This window comes from Rhineura floridana, chromosome 6 (assembly GCF_030035675.1).
Source record: "Rhineura floridana isolate rRhiFlo1 chromosome 6, rRhiFlo1.hap2, whole genome shotgun sequence".
Classification (NCBI taxonomy): domain Eukaryota; kingdom Metazoa; phylum Chordata; class Lepidosauria; order Squamata; family Rhineuridae; genus Rhineura; species Rhineura floridana.
Window position 1 is genome coordinate 151448198 of NC_084485.1, and position 23162 is coordinate 151471359.

The window sequence follows — 23162 nt, forward strand, 5'->3', positions numbered from 1 at the left end:
CAGAGTGTCTTTCAGCACGCCAAGGGCAGGCATCTGCCTATACCACGCATGGCAGATGCCAAAGGAGGCTGAGAGATGTGCTACCAGGAAGAGGGGATTACTGTCCCAACTTCTGTCTCCTCGCACTGCCACTGCTGACGACGTCCTTACTCAGGATGAGAGGAGAGGGCTTTTTGTGAAGCAAAAAGTAGCAAGGCTGCAAGGAAAGGCTGCTTTCCCTCTTCCTTCCTGGCAGTTGGCCTGTCTGCCTTTCTTGGCTCCTGATACACTGCCACCTCCTTTTAAAAATTATTCTTATGTGCAAGGCTGCCAAGATCTCACCTTCAACCCAGATGGAGCCAAGGAGCAGTGAGGTAAGCTCGGGACTTGCTCGCCCCCCCATCTCGGAGGCTAAGTTTGTGAGCCAATGCCTTTCTTCCACCTACATTCCGCCTCCCCAACCTCTCTCTCCAAGATGCTGCAGCAGTTGAGGGTTTCCCCCTCGCAGATGCCCAAATGCATGCACACCTGCAGATGCTTACAGGAGGGGCAGATGTGTTTGTGTGTGCATGCGCTGATCTGTCTTCTGCTCCGCTCTCATTCCCCAAGTGCACGCTAACCAAGTCATCAGTTCTGAAGACCATCCCAAGGCCTAAAAGCTCTAACCCCCTCCTCAATCTCTCCACCCTTTTGTCTTCACAATCTAGCATCTCCACCACTACCACATTGCTGCTTCTTGATGAGGATGACGATTTTAAAAAAGTTCAGCAAGTTGGCTGAGGTCCACATACTGCTGCTGAAATGTGTTTATTTAATTATTATTGCATTTATATCTCAACTTTCCTCCAAGTTGCTCAAGGTGGTGCACATGATTCCCCCCCCTTTCCATTTTATCCTTTCGCCAACCCTGTGAGATAGGTCAGGCTGGGAGACTGTGTCTGGTTCAAGGTCACCCAGTGGGCTTCATGGCTGGGTGGAGATTTGAACTTGGATCTTAGTCCAGCACTGTCACCCACCAGTGTTGGGAGACAGGACTGTACATTTTCAGGCTGTCAGGGCAGAGGGGGATCCCAATTTGATTGGACTTTTGCATTAAGAAAAGAAAGCAACTGCAAGCAAGCTTTTAATGGAAAGGGATACAGTAGGGCCCCGCTTTTTGGTGCCCCATTAATACAGCGCCAGCCCTGTCCTCCGCCCCCTTCTCCTCCTCCTCCGGCATGATCAGCTGTAGCGCGGGGAGCTTCAGGGACAGGGCCTCTTTAAAAAAAGAACAAGACGACTACGACAGTTTCCTGTCTCTCTCTCCCCTCCGCCCCACTCTGAAACTCCAGCCCACTATGCCAGTGACATAGGAGCTGATCGCCTTTCTTCTACCATTATGAGAGAGGTGGGGAAAAAGAGAGAGAAATGGACAGACAGGCCCCCACTCTGCCAGGCAAGCAGGGAGCAGCAGCCTATGTGGGACAAGTGGCAGCGGGAATGTGCTTAGAGGGGAAGGGGAGGGACTACCAAGTGGCAGACTTTGGGGCTGGGCGTTTGCTTACCACCTTCCTGCCCAGGTGCCCACACTGGGGAAGGCGAGTGCCAGTCATCCTTCATTCCTCCCCTCCCCCGCCACCTGTTCTCCCCCATATGCCCGGCATGAAGCTTCTTCCTCCCTCCCCCAGGAGGAGGAAGGAGCAGGGGAAAGGGCCAAAAGGGGACCCTGGGGAAATGGAGGGGATCCTTATCCTCCTCTTGCTTTTGTAGATGAAGCTACAAATGATGACCCTGAAAGGAGGCGAAGCAACGGTTGCAAGGGTGTACCCTCTCCATATGGCTCCCGCCTCCGACACACACACACACACACACACACACACACACACACACACACACACACACACACACACAGCCCCCCAGTGGAAGATTGGCAGGCTGGGAGAAGGGGGACGATGACGACATGGGGAGGGAACGGAGGCACAGTGGCGCGGCTTCTTCCAAGTCTCTCTCCTCTCCGGCCTGCCCATTTTCCTACCTGCTGTCTTCACCCCCTTCAGACACACACACGTACACACACTTTTCGTCTTTCTGTCCCTTGGCACTGACCTTGGTGTCTCCATTGCAATCGCACCGGTGCAGCAGGAGGCTTTGGGCTATGTTCCACTTTTCGGTGGAGATTTGGAACCTAACCCGCCATATGAGTGGGGCCCTACTCTATTTGGAGATGTGATTTTGCCGCACACCATTTTTTTCAATAAACAGAGGACTAAAATTACAATTAGTGGGGGGTGTGTGTCATGAATTTTTTTGAGCTTACAAACGGGGTCGTGTACTCATAAAGGTTGGAAACCGCTGGTGTAAAACATCAGGGTCCCAAACTTAGAAACAGTAACAGATTTGAAATTTTGATTAGATTGGAAGAGCTATATTTTGAGACAAGTTTCATAAAACCTTAGGAGGGGAAATGGAATCTCAGTGGAGGACCCTCACCTAGGGCAAGTGGGGCACACTAACTCCCTCCCCCTTCTCTGTTCCTTGCATTCATATTCAATACATTACCTCACATTTAAAGTCACTCTAGACTTGTTTCTGTCCTCCTGTGCTGGTCAATCATCTCTGGCAGCACAGCCAATAACAATAATCCTTATGGTCCTACCACTGCCTCCAGAAATTAAAAAAAAGTTTTAAAATAACAAATTCCAATAGGAGTGGCTGACCTCTCTGAACTTTCATTTTTATTTTATTTCCTACTTTCCCCAATGGATTAAACTACCAGCCAATCAAGAGTTCCTCAGAAATTCATTGCAAGTTCCATAGCATTTGGGCTGGGTTATGAATGAACTCCCCAATCACATGTGTGTGTTTGCAATCTGCCTGTTGCTCTCTAAGGTTGAGTTGCTCTTCCCCCTTTAAGTTCAACAGGCCTGTTCCCAGATAAGTGAATACAGTTTGCAGGCTGTGTGAGATTAACAGGAATAACCTGAAGAAAAACTCCCATGAATGCAAATTGTCTCAGGGAAAGCAGCATGTAAAAATCTGCAGAACCTAAAATTATACTGAGACCTGTACTGGTTGTAAAATACTCCCCTGTTCCTAATCTTAGAAAAGAATGTTCAAGAGAAACAATAATTACCATTTCAACTCTCACTAACAGTACCCCCTCCCTACCTGTAACATAACTCACTACTGCAGAAAGGGAAACACACTTTTTTCAAAGCATGTTATTCCATGTCAGCCTACTTCTAACCATTCATGCTGCCCTGTGCCCTCACTGCAGCATGTAACATGTGTTAGGCATAGACGTACTGTGACAAGTGTGCAGATTTATTCTTTTTTCTCCCCAAACCCTGACTCCTTATGACAGGAGTAGGAAACATTTGGCCCTCCTTGCTGGACTACAACTCTCTTGATTCTTTATCATTGGCCATACTGATGGGGGCTAATGAGTGCTGGATCCAGCAACATCTGGAGTCGAACCCTGGTCTCCCAGGTCGTAGTCCAACACTCTAACCACTACGCCACAATGGCTCTCACAGAATACATACCAAAGAGAAAATGTGCACTATGGAAATGCAATGAACTAATCCCTTGCTGTAAGAGGCCACCTATACAAGGAACAATGGTACTAAATCAGAGGTAAAATGTCACTGCTATTGCGCTCAGCATGCTGGTGTAAGTAGCAACTGCAAGGGTAGACCCGTCAGTCCAAAATGTCACTAGCCCAAAAATCAGGGCTGTGGAGTTGGAGTCGTAAGCAATTTTGGGTGGAGTCAGAAGAAATATACCGACTCCAAAATAAATTTTGATTGACAAATTTTTTAAAAAATATAAATTCAAAATGTCAAAGAAGCTTCCCATGAAGTCAGCTGTAGTTGAGCATTTCACCATAACTCAAGATGGAAAACATTTTGTGTATCAGTGTATGACACAGGACCCAGATGAAGACAAATGCTGTGATGCCAAGATCAGCGCATATTCAGGCAGCGATAAAAATGCTCCTACGAGAACTTCCAATTTAAAAAGACATTTACAGCCCTTTCCAGGGCTGTGGAGTTGGAAGCAATTTTGGGTGGAGTCTGAGTCGGACAGTAGAAAAATAGAGGAGTCGGAGTTGGAGTTGGAGTCGAAGGTTTGGCGTACCGACTCCACAGCCCTGGTAAAAATATTTTTACTATCCAAACATACCCTTCAGTCACGTCTGAATTAAAAAGCCAAACATCTACAAAGCTTTCCTGTTTGGAAGAAGTTTTTACTCACCACATATAACTATGCAAATGCACAGGCACCATAATACAGTCCCCTCACACACAAAGAGGTAGGAACAACTTTTCATTATCTGTAGGACTGATCAGTATCAATAAAGTTGAAACTAAGTGCCACAGTAACATTAAATTCTGTTTAGTTATACAACATTGTCTGTATTTGCTTGTTTTACATAATTTATTCTGTTGCTTCTGGTCACGGAGTGGATGCTCAATGCAGGAATCCAAATTAAAACATACCTGACAGGCGGCTGTCCAGCTGCCTCTTGAAGGCCTCTAGTGTTGGAGAGCCCTCCACCTCTCTAGGTAATTGGTTCCATTGTCATACTGCTCTAACAGTTAAGATATTTTTGCTGATGTTCAGTTGAAATCTGGCTTCCTGTAACTTGAGCCCATTATTCCATGTCCTGCACTCTGGGATGATCGAGAAGAGATCCTGGCCCTCCTCTGTGTGACAATCTTTCAAGTACTTGAACAGTTCTATCATATCTCCCCTCAGTCTTCTCTGTTGTTGTTATGTGCCTTCAAGTCTATTACGACTTATGGCGACCCTATGAATCAGTGACCTTCAATAGCATCTACTCGAAGCTAAACTCTCTCCTCTTTGTTTCCAGTCCCCTGATCTTCCTTGCTGCCCTCATCTGAACCCATTCCAGTTTGTCTGCATCCTTCTTAAAGTGTGGTGTCCAGAACTGGACGCAGTACTCAAGATGAGTGTCCGGTTCAGAGCGGGAAACACGAGTCGGAGACGAGGGTGCAAGGAACTCTTCCTTTATTAACGTAATGGATACATCAAAGGCTAAGCGCCTCATAGAAAAGACCCTATGCTAACTCACTACGAGTCCCTCTGCAACATGTGATGAACGTTGACTCAGCACCCCCTTCACAGCGCGGCAGTCTTAAATAGGAGAGGTCTTGGAACGTAGCATCTCACTCCTTCGCACACATGCCCTCTGCCTTGTCCGCTTCTCCCTACGTCGTGAGCGTGGTGAAGGGGGGTGAGCCTCCACAGGCTCATCTGACAGAACAGGGTCCTCATCTGCAGGCAGGGAAGCAGAGGGCTGGGAAGCGTTGGGCGTCTCTAGGATACTGCTTGGCACAGGAGTTACTGCTCTTTCGGAATCCTCCCCTAACAGCTCCGTAGGGGTGCTCGATGGCTAAGCGCTGTCCCATTGAGGGACAGGGCCATCCGTGGGAACTGGCAGGGCAGCTAGCTCTCTCTCTTCCTCAAGGTCTGGTCTAGACTCAACAACAGCTGGATCGTCCATGCCCGCTGGCGGCTAAGGCGCCTGCAATTCATGCCTTCCCCCTCCTTGATCCTCAGGCTCAACACCCCTGGGCTCAACAATGAGGCCTAACCAGTGCCAAATAGAGGGGGACCAATACTTCAGGTGATTTGGAAGCTATACTTCTGTTAATGCAGCCTAAAATTGTATTTGCCTTTTTTGCAGCCAAAAAGGAGCTACATAGCGCAATGAAGGACCAAACCGTGACCACTATTGAGCCTATTTCCAGGCTTTGTACATCTCACCAGACATTGCTCACACACTTTCAAGACTATCTTCACAGCCAAACTGTCTAGAAACTTGGTGGTGGTGATAAGATGGCGACAACGGCTGAGATTCTCAAGATGTGACACCTGGTGCTCACAAAGCTCTGATGTTAAAACAACAAAGACATTCTGTACATACAGCATCTTTTCAGTTAGTTACTATGCTGTATTAAATGTTCAAAAACTGCAGAATCTCAAAGAGACGCTCCCCCTCTCCCCAGAGACTATGTACATTTTAATCAGGGCTGCCTACAGAGGCATTTGTATCTTCAGATCTAATCAATCTTGTTTTCAAAACCTAAAATCAACTGCAACTGGATAAACTGGTTAAGATTATACCATCTCAAATAAGAGTGGGAAAGACAGTATGGAGATCTTGCTATTAAGAAATCCAAATTATCCCCCCTTCCCAACACCTGTGTGCAACTCATAAAACTGAAGAACCACAGATTACTTTTCACATGCTACCAACCAAAGAGAAAGTAGACAGAATATGTTGCCATTTGACACACACTAGCTACATTTGCACATCATGCTTAAGTTAAACCATGGTTTAAATGAGGCAGCTTTATAATCCATGGTTTGAAGTTGGCTCATTTTAAAACTAACCATAGTTAATGGTAAATCACAATTCACGGTTCAGACAAGACAAGGGAAACAAAAGGTGAACATTTCTGAAGTCCTCCTCTTGGCCACATAGGAGGAGAGGGGGAAAGGGTCTGAGGCTCACTGCTGCTTATGCACGCTATACTGATAGTGCTGATTTAGCACAGGGATAGGCAACGTGGTGCCCTCTATATGTTGTTGAACTACAGTTCCCATCATTCCTGACTACTGCTGACAACATCGGCAAAACACCATGTTGGCCATCCTGGGTTTACCATGACATGCAAACACAAATATAGATACATCATAATTTTAGCCAGTTTTATTACATACACATAATGTGAAGGGAGGCTGAGAGAACAGACACTTGCCTAGGGTCAGCTACATACATTTGTAATAAATGTGAATGACTCTGAAGTCAGGGACTACTTAGCTTGTAGTCCCTACTCTTAGCTGCTATGTTATATCCAGAAGCTCTTTCAGAACTGAAATGCCATCTTATGGAGATGACCAGTCTATCTTGTTCCATGTTCTGGCTCAGAGAGCTGGCAGTTTCTTGTGTTTCACAGGAAGTAATGGTGAAATCACTTCTTAAGGAAGACTAGAGAGAGGAACAAATTCTTAAAAAGACACTCAGTGGAAATACCCATTTCACAAAAATCCATATTGTTCTTTTCATTTTTGACCATTGTAAAATACAGTGGCTTCTTGAGGTGTGTTTCCACTAGCCAATATACGCAGGTGTACAACCTCAAAGCCACCTCAAGTAAATAATCTTTCATTTAGATTCTAGATGTTCTGTTCACACTAGGCAGATCAAAATGAATGCATCTCTCATGTGTGTATTCGCTAATTCTGCTTTAAGCACAGAAAAAGTGACATATTTGGTACTGGGCATGGTTGTCAGCGTCCTGAGTCTGCATTCACTTTTTACGAGAAGAAACATTTTCAGCCCTTATTGCTGCAAAGAGACTTGAAAGAATATGAACAGAGTCTGGTGAAATCTCTGAAGGTTGAGTGGAACTCCATTGGTCAGGATGCAGGCTATCAGTGCCTTCCCCATGATCAGCAGAACAAGAATAAATCATGCAAAAGCAGACATGTAAATGTTGTAAATTAGCATAGTTTATATAGGTTGTAGAATATTATCTTGCTAAAAAGGCTTGGGTGTTTTTTTTAAAGGACAAAATACCCAACTAGCTTTTCCCCATTAAGAAATGTAGTAAAGACTTTCACAAAAAGAATCATTACCAAGTTCACTGCAGGTCTGCATTTCTTGCTCAGCTGGCATACTTTGAAATAAATGATATACTTTGATCATCACCTCCTCTGTACAGTAACAGCAAAACCATCTCTAAAAACATGTCTCTTGCACTTGAAAATCCTTATTCTAACAGCCCTGCAAAGCATTCACAATTCAAACATTTTTCAAAATAAAAAAATGACTCAATTGCAAAATGAAAATCTTATGTAATATTTCCACACCCAACTATACAGAACAGCCTTTGAAAACAAGATTTTCTTCTTGATAGATAGATATAGATACACACACACACACACACACACACAAAAGAAAGGGAAAAAATCCCACAATTATACCAGCGCCTGTCTTGGTGACGCAGAGTTGTCAGAAATCCATGTTTTGAAAGGCATTAACCATATTAGACTAAGAACAGCAACCTTCTATTTTTTAAAAAAGTCTTCTACTTTTAAAAAATTACAAGAAAGAGATGCAGCTAACTTAGATGGAACCCAGAATTCGTTACATATGGTCCACACAATCCTACAGGGAGAAAAAAAACCTTCTGAAATTTTTCTGCCCAATCATTGCCAAGGAAAGCATTGTTTGTGGTCACATTAAGCACTACTGTTCCACTCCATGCACTTTAGTCTGGAACTCTGCTCCTTGTAGGGAATTTCTCTGGCAATATCTCTTAACAACTGCCTAACACCTGCAGGCATACTATAGTGTGAAATTAGGAGAAAATCATTAAGAAGGGGAAAAACATAGAGCTAGTTTCAACATACATAGCTTGACTTATTAAGACAATATGCATGTGACTTTGCCTGCACGCTCTTTACCTGTACCACCATTTCCCTCCTACCTTCTTGGCACACTGCAACACAGCACTTCCTGGGTTAATTAACCATAATTATATTTGAAAGCTTTTACATCTGGTAAACAAATAAGCATGGTAGCCAGTGACTCATTTTACTTGCCTCTTTCAATATTACTTCTACTTTTTAAATCAAGATTCTCTGCCTCATTGTCATCCAGCGCATGTCCCTTAGCACCCTGTGTCCCAGGGTTGAGCTCTACATATGTCTAAGCAGGAGTTTGGCCAGCACAACTGCTGTACACTACCTACTTTCCTTAATAGGAGTTGAATTTGCTCTCACAGTCAACAAAATGCAAGGATTCTGGATATATGCAAATAGTGATTTGTTCAAAAACACTAAACTAGTCAAAAATTAGAGACCTACATGTTAAAACTCAATGTAAAGGGGCTGAAATTTAAGAAACAGCAAGATTCTGAATAACAATTGCTCAAGAGTGCGTGTAAAAACAAGGGAAACTACTATTACTGCTGCTGCCTTTAGGCCCTGCTTGTAAGTTTCATAGAAACATGTGACTGGCTACTGTCAGAAACAGAATTAGAGGTGCGAAGGCTCAGGAAAAAAACTGGAAAAATCAGGGAAAAACTTTCCCCTTTTTCCCCAAAGCCTTTTTAGCATCATCCCCCCAACTGGAAAAAGGCTGGACTATGACATGGGACAGGATACAGACACCTGTTTCAATCCAGGCAAACCTTCATGAAAAATATGATGAGAACAGAAAGAAGCAGAAATTCATAACGATAGCTCAGAAAATGAAACTAATTACATTTCCTGTAGTATTCATTGAATATTGATTCCCCTTCCCTTTCTTTCTCAGCTCTTTTTATGGAAATGAATGCTTTATATCTGTGTGACACTGGAGGAGACATAATAATTTTCAGAATAAATAACAGGGTTTTTTAAACTATAATGTTGATGGTTTCTTCTGTTTTTATTGTTTTTTGTCTGATCCTCATAAATTGGCAAAATGATTCCTTAAAGTTCAGCAGGTTGTATCTCTATTTGTAACAAAAAAATTAAAAAGCAATTCAATTTGTAATTATTCTCTGAATAAACTTTATTTTAATACACAAAACATGGTAATTTTAGTACTAGTAATTTATTATTGCTTTTAGCCATAGGCCATCGCAAAATGCAACAATTATAAAACATCAACAGATAAATACAGCTAAAACCATTTACAAAACATTAAAAGGCTTTATAATCTTGAGTGTGAATCATACGCAGCTTCCTGGCGGCCAGCACGAAGTTGGCCACGGAGGCTGTCACCTGTTTGACGTTGTCGCCCAATAACTCCACTACCAGCTCCTGGGGGCATTTGTCTGGCGAGAGATGAGTGAGAGGGGCCAGGAATTTCCGTCTGGGGTTATCGTATAGCAGACAGTACAACAGATAATGGGTGATGTCTTCGACAGAGTTACATCCAAAAATACAACTCTGTTTCTCTAGTGGGGTTCCTAGATATCTCCCTTCTAAATAGGCAGAAGGCATCTGTTGGAATTGGAGTTCCAAAAAAGCTCTGCGTAAGGGAGTGTGTGTTAAGACCTCCAGGTACTGTGACTTAACATGATTAAGTTTGAGTTGGGGGTACCATGGGGAAAAGCAAGCTATTAAGATAGACACCCGGTCTCGGCGCGCGTCCTGGTTGAAAATCCAACCCCTAAGGGCACGCGGACTAAGAGTCAAAAATTCCCCCAAGGGGAGATTGTACTGCTCCAGCATTTTTTGGCAATTAGAGGCCCATCCCCTATTTTCCAATTGCTCCATCCAGCACTGTCTGGTAAGGGAAGAATTGGGAATCCTATATAATCTGCGCCAGTATTTGAAGAAAGCCAAATCTATTCTGGCTGCCAATGAGGGTAGGCCGAGCTCCGCTCTGAGATATGCAGCAGGGGTTCTCGTGGGGAGCTCTAAGGTCTGCCTCAGGAACTTGTTTTGCAGGGTTTCTATCTCCCGCTTTATGAGTTCCCCCCAAAGTTCCGCTCCATATAATATGGAGGCTAAGATTTTTGCAACGAAGACCTTAATTATTGGGCTGACCAGTTGGCCCCCTCTAGCATAAAAGAACCTTCTAAGTTGCGCTGAGGAGTTTAATTGACTTTAGGTGGGACTTCCAAGAAAGGTTCTCAGTGAAACAAATGCCCAAATAATTAAATAGGTGAACCTGTTCTAGGGGGTGTCCATTAAGGACCCGGTTTGCAATTGTCTTCTTCTTACCAAAGGTCATAATCTTGGTTTTGGTGTAATTAATTGTCAAACGGTGCTCTGAACAATAGGTGCCAAGCTGAGTTAGCATTCTTTTAAGGCCGATTTTATTTAGAGATAACAAAGCCAGATCATCAGCGTAGAGCAGGAGGGAGATCTTGTGGTTGCCAATGCAAGGGGGGGAAAAGAGGGAGAGGTCATTGCAGGGACAATGTCGTTTATGAAAAAATTAAATAAAAAAGGGGCCAAAATGCAGCCCTGCTTCTCTTTTGATCTGAATCACTCGAGAGAGAGTACCCTGCAGGCCCAGACACATCTGCAAGGAATTGGCTTGATGGAGAGACCGAATAAGATGAAGCAATCTCTTATCAACATTGGTCTGGGCCATTTTCCCCCGTAATAGCTCCCTATCTATAAGGTCGAATGCGGAAGTGAGGTCTACGAAAGCTACGTACAGGGATTTGTTTGGGCCCCCAATAGATTTGCGAATTATGTGTTGCAAAACAAATGCCTGATCGATGGTGCTCCTGCCTTTCCTGAATCCCGCTTGCTCCTCGTGAAAGATGGTATTACTGGCTTCCCAGACGAGGAGCTTATTTAATAAATATCATCCGTATAATTTGGAGGTGATATCCAGAAGACTGATAGGTCTGTAATTCCTCGGGTCCGAGGCATCTCCCTTCTTGAATATAGGGACAACTATACTGGAGCGCCAACCTGAGGGGATAACGCCAGTCGCATTAATATAGGTAAATAAAGACGCCAATACTGGTGCCCACCAGTTGGCATCTGATAAGAATGCCTCAGGGGGAATCATATCCTTGCCTGGGGCCTTGCCAGGACGAAGCTGGGAAATTAACTCCAACATTTCGGAGTTGGTGACAGGTGGCCAAGATGGCAGGGTGGAGATATTCCCTGGAGCTACAGTGGGTGAACTTATGTTGCCTCCAAAGATACTGGAAAAGTGAGTAACCCATGTTTCAGACGGAATCGGTGGAGCTACCCGGTAATCGACACATGTAAGCCCAGCTTGTATCAATTCCCAAAATTTAGGCTCATTCCTTTCACTCAGTGCAAGAGCCAGGGCTTTCCAGTTGTCGGCATGAAAGGCCCTTCCCCCCCCCCATTAGAGATTTATAATCTCTCCGACAACATTGGAAAAGAGATATGGAGCCAGTACGGACTGGTGCTCTGGATAGATAGCGAAGTTCCCTTTTCTTGGCTCTGCATTCGCTATCATACCAGGATTGAGGTCTGCATGGAGTTTTACTAACTAAGTTTGAGGTGACAAGGGGTCTGATTTCACTGATTATGTCTTGGTAGATCTGGGAAATGTGCCCTAGGGATTCGGCTGTCATAGAGCGGAGGTGGAGAAATTTATCCGACTGCAGCATCCGATCCAAATTAGTACCTATTTCCTGGGACCATTTAAGGCATCTAACCCCCTGTAGATGTCTGAGCATATGGAGGCCTGATTTTACAGTGGAGTGAAAGTTTTGAGTATAAAGTTTAAGTTTTAACGGGAAGTGATCACTTTCTATCCTGTTCTCTAAGGTCATGCTTGAAGATGGCGTGCTAAGGTCAAGTTGAAGATGGCATCAGCTACGGATGTGTCTTCAAACACCCTCTGGTAATTTAATGGCGAACCAAATTATACAAAATATATTTTATATTCCTAAAGTAACAAATGACTTCCAATCTGTAAAGGGCACTTAAAAATTACTGCATATTTTTCATTTCCCCCCCCCAAATTTCCATCCCCCCTTCCTGGACCCCCCTGAAAAAAAAACCTCCCCCCCAATGACTTCAAAATTTCCAGAAATTTTACATCTCTAACAGGATGCTGAATTGTAATATGATCCAGCAGGGGGTTATTATTCAACGTGCTTTCCAATGTTTTGCATATACCAGCTGGCTACCAGCCCTTGCTTACCACCAGTTTCCTGTTATGTAACAAATGCCAAAAAGACACATATCTGCATAAATTCATAATTCATATGTAGTATGTGTTATTACATTTTAGTATTTTATTTAAATTGTATCTTCAAAATTAAAATATGCAGTATTAACATATATTCCATGGCAATGACAACTTCAGATTACTTGAATTCAAAGTCTTAGGATATGTTTTCAGCATGGTCTTCTAGGGTGAACCTTGTTCTGATCTTGTTCCTGCTATATCTCTGAAACCATTTGTGCCACTCAAAATTAACACAATAGTGTTAATACCCTTTATTTACATTTTGGTTAAACTGATTAATTAAATAAAAAACTAATTAAAACTAAGCTAGCTAATTAGACCAACTGAATTCTTGGGAAGAGGCAATGCATCAGCAAATACAGTGTAAACTATGGCACAAATAGCCAGAGGCACCATTACAGAGTCTGAATATTCTACGTATACAGCTTTTTTGAGGGAGAAGGAGGGCTCCTTGAGGAGCAATTTTTAGGGAAAGTCTGATCTGCAAATTAGAACTGTGTTCCAAGAAATGCTTTATTTAAATAAAGAAACAAAAACTTCTATCTTTAACCTGAGCCCTATGCACGGAGAAGGATTAGGGTCAGACTAGCCTAATGTCCACATATTAAATATGATGTTTGAATATGAGCTAAATTAAAACCCAATTAAAGCAGGCATAATCCCCATGACTGTCACACATTGATTTTAAGGGGATTTCATATATCAGGTCCATGTTTGAAAGCCGTACACAAACTTGATATCTACTATGCAAAAGTTAGGCAGGCACAAAACAGCAAGCTGAATCCCAATCTCACCCACCAGTTGCAAGATCTCTGTGTGTATGCATTAGGCCAACTCTGAATCCTTGAGAAGAGACAAGAAAAAAATCCAATATAACATACATAATTTTCTCAGCTGTTTTCAGCATACCAAGTGCTTTACATTTTGTCCTAAAAAAAATCCCTGTGAGATAGGTGACAACTATTCAAGGTCTGTGACAACAATTAACTTGCCCAAGGCAAGCAAGTGAAACAGTGTCTGAGTGAGTGAAATTTCTGATTAAATGCAACTGTATCTTATTGCACAATATTCAATAGGATTTAAACTGTATGTGCATCCATACACACAAAACAAATCTGGATAAACCTCCTTTCAAACACATAACACAGAAAAAAATTCTAGTCTAGTTACTTGAATAATTTTCTGGTTAAGCCAGAAATACTAGCAATTATAAAGATGGACAAGTCACTCCAGTTTGCAAGTGCTCTCTTCTGAATTCCTTCTCACAGTTTAGCAACTAGTTATTAGTAAGTACATTGGAAGGGACATCTGAAAGATGAGTACAACTTAAACAACCTTCTTTGCATAACACTTCATCTATATTGCATCAGGCTCTAGATATTAGTATATTTGCTAACTAAGTTCTGATGCCAGATTGTTAATACCATTGAAGAAATCATTCTCCATGTTCATGCATGCAAGTACACAAACCCAAGTATGAACAACTTGAAAACCTACTTTCCTGAGGTATTTTATGTATTATTCTGAGTAAACTGTGTATTATTACATAGCAATCATGTCATATACCTGCATTTCAGAGTATTTTTATTTATGCTTTCAGTGTCTCTACAATAGGAGTCAGCATCTAGGAACCCCTGGCCTAAACATGGCTCTCTGAGAAATGCAGTCTGACTCCCAAGTTATCAGACTTGACGGAAAAGCATCTGTGGAAAGTGAACTTTAGATAATTTTGCTGCAATCCAACACACACTCATCTTACAGTAAGTCCCACTGAACCCAATGGAGGTTACTTCAGAGAAGACATGTACTGAATTGCAGCCTTAGTGGCTGTGGGATAAGGCACTGGCCCATCACCTCTCTTTTCTCAAACTGGCCCAGTTGCTGAGCAAGATATATAAGCTTCACAGGGCAAATGTAAACATTGTCCATAATTGCTTATTTAACAGTAAGTTTCCAACACCATTGCCTCATCCACACACTGAGACTACAAAGCTGTGCCTATCTAGCTGGCCCTGTACATTTCAGAGAAAGCTACCTTGGAGGTCCTTGCTTTCAACTTCCTACCTAGCAACCTAAATTTTGCTTCTAGGATCTCACAACTGCATTTCCCCATGTCACTGGTGCCGATGTGCAACATGACCACTGATTCCTTCACAGCTCTATCTATCAAGCTATATGTATCTAGATGTGTATTATTACTGCTGAAAAATGCACTTAACTTTTTTTTAAAAAAGGAAGAACAAACTTTTTTTTCTAACAAGTCAACTTGATACAGACCTTCTTGATGGTTCTGTCCACACAACCTTGTGACAGCACTGTATACTGCACTTGTTCCTTTTTAAACCCACCAGATTAGAGGTATCTGAAAATGAGTCTAATTGAATTCAGTGTATATAATACCACAAGAAATCTCAGAATTCTCTTTTAAATGGAATTTAAGTTTGTTTACGGATATAATTCTTTTAAGGGCCTGTACCCAACAAGCAGAGGGTAATTTCTAAGTATTTTTATTTAGGTGAATAACTGGGCAAATTTCATTGGTGGCTACTAGCCATGATGGCTATGTACTACCTCCATCATAGGAGTATGCCTCTGAATACCAGTTGCAGGGAATCACAAGTGAGGGGAGCACTGCTGCTCTTGCTTGTGGGCTTCTCCTTCGGCATCTGGTTGGCCACTGTGAGAACAATCTACTGGTCTAGATAAGCCTTTGGCCTGATCCAATAGGGCTCTTTTTATGAAGCAAGTCATGTAGCCCCCTTCCTCTCATTTTCCATCCTGCAGATACATACTGTACGTTCAGGCAACTATTTCTATTTTCTAGCCCCTATATTTTGAGCTGGAGTTCCCTAACTGCCATTAATGGATGTTCATTTTATTTTAGATTGCTATTTGCAACCACTGAGTTCACTGTCTCAATTATGCTGTAAGTTCCACTGAAACGTCATTCATTTTCAGTTCCATTAGCTGCAGCACAGATGACCCGATGGCCATCAGATCATCTCTTAGCTATTTAAACTGCGCCACTGTATCCACTCCACTGACACATTCTCCAATATTTTGGTACCTTTTAGGAATTTTAAGGGGCCCTGTGCTACAATGAATCCTTCCTCACTTTCAGAGCACTTTATGGTTCTTAAAGAATATGGCAAGAGAAATAGAATTCTGTATTCCATTCAGAACTATTCTTTGCTGCATTACTGTCGGGAGGATGAGCTGGGCTCCTGGGGGGTTGTCAGAAGAGGATTCAAATGGCTGGCAGAGGGAGGAGGGAGGAACTTACCCTCTGTGGAGCGAAGCCGAAACAGAGGACATGCCAGAGATAGGGTCGCCTAGCAACGGGGAGCCTGAGAGCCTTGAAGTTTTAGAATCCCCCCCAGACATTCCCAGGCCCTCCCTTCTCCGCAGCTCAGAGCAAGAGGGAGGGCTGATCACAGCAGAAAGGCGGAGAGATGGTTTACCCTCAGCTCCTCCTTTATCACCAATAGGGGAATTGGACACTTCAGAAGAGGAGGAGGTGATGCCTCCCCCCTCACCACGCACACGCAGACGGTTGAAAAGACAGGAGAGAAGGGGGGGAAGGCGGGCAGTACCTGAGGGGGAGTTAAGGAGGAGCGAAAGGTTGCGCGCCCGTTTAGCCCCTTCTTAAAGAACAGGCGGGAAGCAGCCCCTTGCTCTGTCAACTTTCTCCCAATGTTGCAGGACCTGTATCCCTGTATTGCTTCATGAGAAAGCGCAGTCTTTGTTGGACATTACTCTAATAAAACACGAATTAACTACAACCTCTGGTCTGGTTCCTGAGTCGCATCCTGGGCCTGACAATTACCCTATACTAACAATATCTAGTTAAGTGTTTTTACCACTATTCTTGATGTAATTGGCCTAGTGAATCAGAGAGCTGTCAGATTATATCTGTCTCATTTGACAGCAAGGAATACCCTCCATGTTTTTTCATGAGTTATTTATTATTTATTTAAAATATTTATATATCACTTCTCACTAAAATAATACCAAGGTGGTATACAATAAAACAATTTAATAATAAAGCAACAATTCAAAACTAATTCAATATACAATAAAAACATTGTATCACAATTGCAGAAGTCAGTAACCATTAATGTATCAGAGACCAGAGAAAACTTAAGCGAATATTTATGTTTCTAACAGCTGACAAAGCTCACCATAGTTGGCATCAGCCTTTTCTCAGTGGGGTGTTTATTCCACAAGCTGGGGGACACTGTGAGAAGGCTCTCTTCCAAGTTGCCATGAGATGAACCTCTGCAGGCTGTAGAACAATTAATAGGGCCTCCTCCGAAGATGGGCAAGTCTATGCAGGAGACAGTATCTTTGGAATTGTCCTAAGCTGTTTGGGGTTTTATAAGTTAATAGCAAAACAGTCAAACTTCTTCCAATCAAATAAGAGAAACCATGTTAAAAATAGTTCACAGATGGTATTTAACACCAATATATCTATCTCAAATTAATCAGGTACACTCCCCCTGATGTTGGAGAGGATGTGCAATGGCCGGAACTTACCACCACATGTGGTGGGAGTGTGCCTCAGTACAAAAATTTTGGATTTTAATATTTAATTTAGTATGTAATGAAATTGAAATAATAATCTCCAAATACAGTAGGGCCCCACTCATACGGCAGGTTAGGTTCCAGACCCCGCCGAAAAGCGAAAACCATCGAAAAGCGCATCAGCTGTAGCACGGGGGTCTGGAACCTAACCCACTGATTGCCCCGGAGGAGATCAGCTTTAGCACGCTACAGCTGATCGTCACCTCCTCCAGCACGATCAGCTCAAGTGCAGGAGTCTGATCATGCCAGAAGAGGAGATTAGCTGTAGTGCGCTACAGCTGATCTTCCCCTCCTCGGGCGAGATCAGCTGGAGCGCGGGAAGCTCCAGCTGATCGCCCCACTGGTGCCATATTAGCAGAACATCAAGAAGCAGGGCCCAACTGTAGACAGAACACATAATTGGTGGTGTTGAATCTATTCAAAGGAGCAAACAAAGATATAATCTACGAAACTCTATTAGGTCACTTATTGATGGCCACCAGGATCACTACAGCTACACACTGGAAAACATTACAAGGAGCTACAGTAGATTATTGGTATAGGAAAACATGGTATCTTGCTTTCATGGAAAAATTAACAATCAAATTGAGAGTATCCCAGGGTATCACCAAGAAAGATAATTTCTATGAAACTTGGTATCTGTTTATAGGTTAGGTAAATCAAAAAGAACATGGTAGAGAGCCTGTACCACATTACGCTCAAATCTGGAATGCCTAAAACTGTTTGTGGTTAATGCTATGCGTTTGGCTTTAAATTCAATATTCTACAGCAAAGGGGGAGGGGGGAATTCCAGGTTTGTTCTGGTTATATAATTTTCTTTTTATGTCAAGCAGTACTCATGTTGGGAGGCTGTACCTGATGCATAATTTGTTCACAAAAAGTTAATGAAAACTATATATAAAAAAACCCTGTCAAACTTAACTCACTAGCAAATTTGCTGACTGTGCAGTTCCTTTCCTTTAGTACAGATGTTATATATGTGGAATGGTGCTCCATTTAGCAACATAACTGCTACATTTTTCACCACCTGTAGGTTTCAAGCCAGCATTTAGGGCACGCCACAATAATCCAGTCAGTATTGAGGTTGCCAATGTAGGAGTCACTGTGGCATATATTTTTATTTGTTTAATGAGGACAGTGTCATGTTCAACCCACACTCCCTCAAGCTCAAAGTACAATCAGGATGTCTCCATCTGCCCTATTGGGTCCTTCTAGATCAGAAGACATGGTTTTACTACAGTCCTCCCTTCTGGGACAGCCCCCATCATCCCCACATCATAAGAGCTAATGGCTGATGAACAAGGCTATGCTCCTTTAATGACTCCGGGGTGGCAGGGAGGTCAACAGCAGAACTACTCTAACCAGCCTTCAAAAGGCCCTTGCAACTTGCTGAAGCAGCAGTTCCTCTTCAGCACTGCTGTCCAGGTTTCTAACAGTCCTCATCTATTTCATCTGTTATTAGGCCAACTCCTCTCACAAGTTCCACAACTAGAGGCTGCTGCCTTAGAACCCTGAAGCCCAACTAGGGCAGAACAGGGTATCTCATGGCATTTTAGAAAGTAATTTATGTCAGGTCACTATTTGCCAGCTGTTAATTACTATTTTCCCTCAATATACCTCAGGTAGAAGTTTTCCTAAGTGAAGGTTTTCTAGAAGTTCAAGAGAAGGGAACAGCAGGATTGTGGAGACAAGTGGAGAGGCAGTGGTAAGCAACATCTAGCCCTTCTGCTCCTGAGAAGTAGTCACTGCTGCCTGGACTTCATGAGAGGAAGAGGAGCAAGTACACTGTACAAGAGAGCTTTGGAGAAGTGGCTGGGTGAGTGAGTGACTGGAAACACCTGGCCTCAGGTCCCAGTTTCCAGTGATTGCTAGCTAGCTAGCTGTGTTGGTAGATTAAAAAAGCAGCCAACTGTGGTTGCCATCCGGCAGGCCCTTTGGGAAGTCTTTTTGAGCTTACAAAAGTAGCAGGGAAGTGAACCCCTGGCATGTGTTTCTGATTGACAGCTTGAATGACAGAAGGAAGAGGTGGACCAGAATGAGAGTCTGGAGTTGCATTTGGGTTCTGAGTAAGAGGCAAGAGCTGGGTGCAGATAGAAAGGTTTTTCTGGGCAAGACAGGGAGGTGGTTTGGAGGGAAGGTTGAAGCTGTCTACAGGTGGTTAAATACTCTTTGCATGTTGTCCTCTTTGTATTCTGAGCACAGCATATTCCTTCTGTGTGATAACAACTACTTTATGTCTCAACATCACGAATATCTTGAGCTCTCCTGTGGTGAAGGAAAAAACAACAAAGGTGCCATGTACCTGGGCCAGAGGGAACAGGTGAAGGTGGAAGAGAGGACTGCTATTGCCAGGGTCTTGGGGATGAGGAGTGGAGCCTAGTCCACAAGGCTGGTTCTAAAGGGCAGCCAGGTGGGGCACTGGCCTGACGGCCCCTGGAGCTACAGGGGGCCCCTCAACTGCCCCTCTGCTCCCCTTCTGTGATCCCCCCCATCTGTCTGCTGTCTTTTACCATTGCCCTTAACGAAGATGGAGGCCATGGTTTCCTTAAGGTACTGAAGCCCCTGCCGCCATCTTAGTTGATGGCAGAGATGCGCATGCGTAGCACGCACATGTGCCATCCACAAAGATGGCGGCAGAGGCGTCATCCCCTTAGGGAAATGCGGCAGCCATCTTCGTTAAGGGCAATGATAAAAGACAGCAGACAGGTAGGGGGACGTACGTGCGCATGTGCGCACGCACACACACACGCCAGGGGCCACAGCAAGGTGATGCCCAAGGGCCCCGGCATTCCTGAAGCTGGCCCTGCTAGTCCACCAGGGCTACTGGGACAAAGCCTTCCCAAGGTAAATGTAAAGCAATTTTTAAATAATTTCCTGGGAAAAAATCTAAGCCAAAAACTCTTTCCTGTTACACACATATTTTATACTTCTATCTGAACTCTGAGAAGCTCTATAAACATTTCTGTCAATATTCTGCTTTCTAGCCAATCACATATCTGTACCACTCACTCAGTTCTAATCCAAAAGTATAGTTATGACAAAGAGGTCCCTTCCATGTGTCTCTGAATAAAAAAACCATGTAAAAATTGAGTAGTAGGATTACTAGCTTTCCAGCCCAGTTGGGAAGGTTTTCCCTCCCTCCTGTTGTGATGATACCTCAGTATAGGCCTAGTAGGGCTGCCCTGAAGGGCAGTCCAAGCATGCTCAGAACTGTTTCCTTGAAGGCCACACCTCAAAGCACAATCTTTGTAGGTAACCAGGAGAAGGGTGTGGTTGCTAGTTTAAGCAGCTTGGGGGTTTTTAAATTAATATTTGTTAAGAGAGCACAATGGTGGACAGAGTGCATCTTTTTATACAGTAGGGCCCTGCTTTACGGCGCTTTGCTTTACATCGCTTCGTTAATGCGGTGGTTTTGAATTGTGTTCCTGTCCCATATGTTCGGCGCTTGTTCCATTTTTGCGGTGATTTTCCGATTTTGCGGTATGACGCAACTGATGAACCCTCCTACAGTTGGGCTGATGGGAGTTGTAGTTGAAACAAGGAATATTTCCAAGCTCTGAGTCAGAGAAGAGCGTTGGGCGTCATTTTACAGTGTACTGTATTGTCGGTGCAGTCTGATTCGGTGTTTGTGCATTCAGCATCTCTCTATGTTCTGGCAATTTTCCAAAAGTTCAAAGGTTAAGTTTACAGTACTGTACTGTATTATATTATATTATACTGTACACTATATATAAATATATATAAAAATATAATAATTTATAATACTTATAATTTATTTATGATATATAAATATTTTATATATATATTATATATTATATACAGTAATACTGTATATAATATATATATAGTAATATATATATATATATATACTGTAATACCTGTATACAGTATATAATATATACTGTACTGCATACAGGAAAAATATAAAAATATACTGTATACAGTACAGTATAGTACTGTATAAAATATATACAGTACTGGACAGTAATATTTTTGTGTTAATTACAATGGCATCTCAGTGTAGTACTAATGATAAAAAAAGGAGTCGTAAGCCTCTTACTTTAGCTGCCAAGTTAGAAATGATTGAACTAAGTGAGCAAGGCATGTCTATAGTTGAGATAGGCCGTCAGCTAGGTTTGGTTCGCCAAACAATTAGCACAGTTGTGAACACTAAGGAGAAAGTGTTGAAGGAAATTAAAAGTGCCACACCAGTGAACACTACAGTTATAATAAGAAAACGTGATAGCCTTATTGCTGACATGGAAAAACTTGTAGTGGTGTGGATTGAAAATCAAACCAGCTATAACGTGCCTTTAACATCCAGGACAAGGCTCTAAGTCTCTTCAATGCTATGAAGGCTGAGAGAGGCGAGGAAGCTGCTGAAGATAAATTCAAAGCTAGCAGAGGCTGGTTTAATAGGTTTAAGGAAAGAAGCCATCTCCACAACATCAAAGTGCAGTGTGAAGCGGCTAGTGCTGATGCAAAAGCTGCAGAAAGTTATCCACGTGTGCTTGCAAAGGTCATTGAAGATGGTGGATATACTAAGCAGCAGATCTTCAACGTGGACAAAACTGGCCTATATTGGAAGAAGATGCCGTCTAGGACTTTTATTGCTAAAGAGGAGAAGTCAATGCCTGGCTTCAAAGCTGTAAAAGACAGGCTAACTCTCTTGTTAGGGGCTAACGCAGCTGGTGATTGCAAGTTAAAACCTATGATGATTTATCACTCTGAAAATCCTAGGGCCCTAAAGAACTATGCAAAAGCTAGCCTCCCTGTTTGTTGACTGACTGATTGATTGATTGATTGATTGTATTTGTATACTACCCCATAGCCAAAGCTCTCTGGGCGGTTTACAGTAACTAAAAACATTAAAAACAAATATACAAATTTAAAACACATCTTTTAAAAATCAATTCAAAAGCTTGGATGACTGGCAATCTTCTCTCAAATTGGTTCACAGACTATTTTAAGCCTACAGTTGAGGCTTACTGCCAGGAAAAGAAAAATCCTTTTAAGATTTTACTTCTTACAGACAATGCCCCTGGCCATCCTAGAGCTCTAGGAGATATGCACAAGGAGATAAATGTTATTTTTCTACCTGCAAATACAACTTCATTGCTGCAGCCTATGGACCAAGGTGTAATTGCAGCATTTAAATCCTATTACCTAAGAAGAACTTTTGCTAAGGCTATAAATGCCTTAGACAGAGATACAGTAGCTGGGCAAAGTGGAAATAAATTAAAAGCATTTTGGAAAGGCTTCATGATTTTGGATGGTATAAAAACTATTAGAGATGCATGGCAGGAAGTTAAAGAAACAACATTGAAAGGTATTTGGAAGAAGCTAATTCTCACACTTATGGACGATTTTGAAGGCTTTGAGAATCCAGTGGAGGAAGTCGCTACAAATGTTGTGGAAATGGCAAAGGAATTAGAATTGGAAGTCAGCCTGAGGATGTGGCAGAATTGCTTGTCTCTCATGATGAGACCCTAACAGACGATCTTTTTCTGATTGAAGAGCAAAGAAGGATATTTCATGAGAGAAATAACAACCAAGGAATTGGAAGAAGCTATCACTGTATAGAAATGGGGGTGGCAGCTCTTGAGAGGATTGATCCAAATTTCAAAAGAAGTTCTAAAGTGAATGCAAGCCTTCTAAATGATATTGCATGCTATAAAGAAATACTAAGGGAAAGGAGACAGGAATTCATCAGGCAAAGTTCATTGCTTTCCTACTTTAAGAAAGTACCACTGCAACCTTCGACAGCAACAGCTACAACTTGCCTTGAACAACTTTCAACGTCAACATCAACATCAACAGCTTCATCCAAGTCTCCACCATCAAAATGAGTAAGATTTGATGATGAGTCAAATGGAGACTTGGATGACTTGGACTC

The 23162-nt window shown here is 42.7% G+C and overlaps 2 protein-coding genes and 1 pseudogene across 7 annotated transcripts in view; 1 reads left to right on the top strand and 2 right to left on the bottom strand.

Annotated features, from left to right (window-relative positions):
* SERPINC1 (serpin family C member 1) overlaps positions 1-23162 on the bottom strand; it is a 211240-nt gene that overhangs the window by 102945 nt on the left and 85133 nt on the right. The gene's annotated exons all lie outside the window — the stretch shown is intronic.
* Positions 1-23162, bottom strand: part of RC3H1 (ring finger and CCCH-type domains 1) — a 132174-nt gene that overhangs the window by 67690 nt on the left and 41322 nt on the right. The window contains exon 2 of one of the 6 annotated variants that reach the window (XM_061634108.1): positions 16864-17045. The exons of the other annotated variants lie outside the window; for them this stretch is intronic. The gene's annotated coding sequence lies outside the window, so the exon portion shown is untranslated. The remainder of the gene's footprint in view (positions 1-16863; positions 17046-23162) is intronic. 6 annotated transcript variants of the gene reach the window in all.
* On the top strand, positions 21274-23115 carry LOC133386893 (tigger transposable element-derived protein 1-like; annotated as a pseudogene).